A 909-nucleotide genomic window follows, 5' to 3' on the forward strand; every position below is an offset into this window, starting at 1 on the left:
AACATCCTCCTTCCCTCCAAGTGCGAGCAGCGCTGAAAGGCCGCGTATTTTTGCCTGGTGCTGGTAAATTCTCCTGCCCTTTTTTGCAAAGTGGGGTTGCGGGCTAGCTCAACCTCCAGCCATCGCGGCAAGCTGCGAAATAACTGTTGACATTTTCATGACAGTAAAACATTGGGTTTTTGGAAATGACTTGCATGAATTTGGGCCAGATCCTCAGATGACGTAAATTGGCGCAGCCTTGTGGAAATCAGCGCTGCCGTGATTTACACCAGCTGAAGGTTCAGCTCTTGCTGTAATCTCGGAGCGGAGCGGCTCTGCGTCCACCATACGGCCGCCTCCCTTAGCAGGCGCTTACCTGGTGCCTCTACATTGCATTTAATGTTGGCCCCTGCGCTACCAAACCCTGCTTAGGGGTATTTTCAATAAAGCAGCGGATCATTTATCCCGCCACAAGCGCTGCGGAGATGTTAGCAACTGCAATAAGGTCGCTCTGCGCTCTTAAACTGCCAAGCGCATGCATGCATCGCACAGAAAGAAAAAGTCGCTCTCCTCCAGCCAGGTTGTGAAACAGCATCCAGCTGCAGCGGCTCTTTGGCAACGCAAAAAAGCAGAAATTGGAGTTACTGCGCGGGGCGGGGGGAGCACCCGGCCCCAGGACAAGAAAGTAATGGCTTGGCCCCCTCCCCAAGTCTCTCTGCGCTAAGCTCTGCTCAGCCAAAATCCAGCACCCAGCCTAGGGCCAGGCTGGGCGAGGCTGTGACCCCGCGGGCTCTGCACCCCCTGTGCCATCCCCATCGTGCTGCAAAGCATCGACTTCGAGACCCAGGGGAACGCAGCGCCCCAAGGTCACGGGCAGCTCGGGGGGGACGCGGCTCAGCCCCAGCACCCCAGGATTGGGCATCCCCGGCC

Source organism: Egretta garzetta, unplaced genomic scaffold, assembly GCF_000687185.1.
Source record: "Egretta garzetta isolate BGI_Z169 unplaced genomic scaffold, ASM68718v1 scaffold618, whole genome shotgun sequence".
NCBI classification, from domain to species: domain Eukaryota; kingdom Metazoa; phylum Chordata; class Aves; order Pelecaniformes; family Ardeidae; genus Egretta; species Egretta garzetta.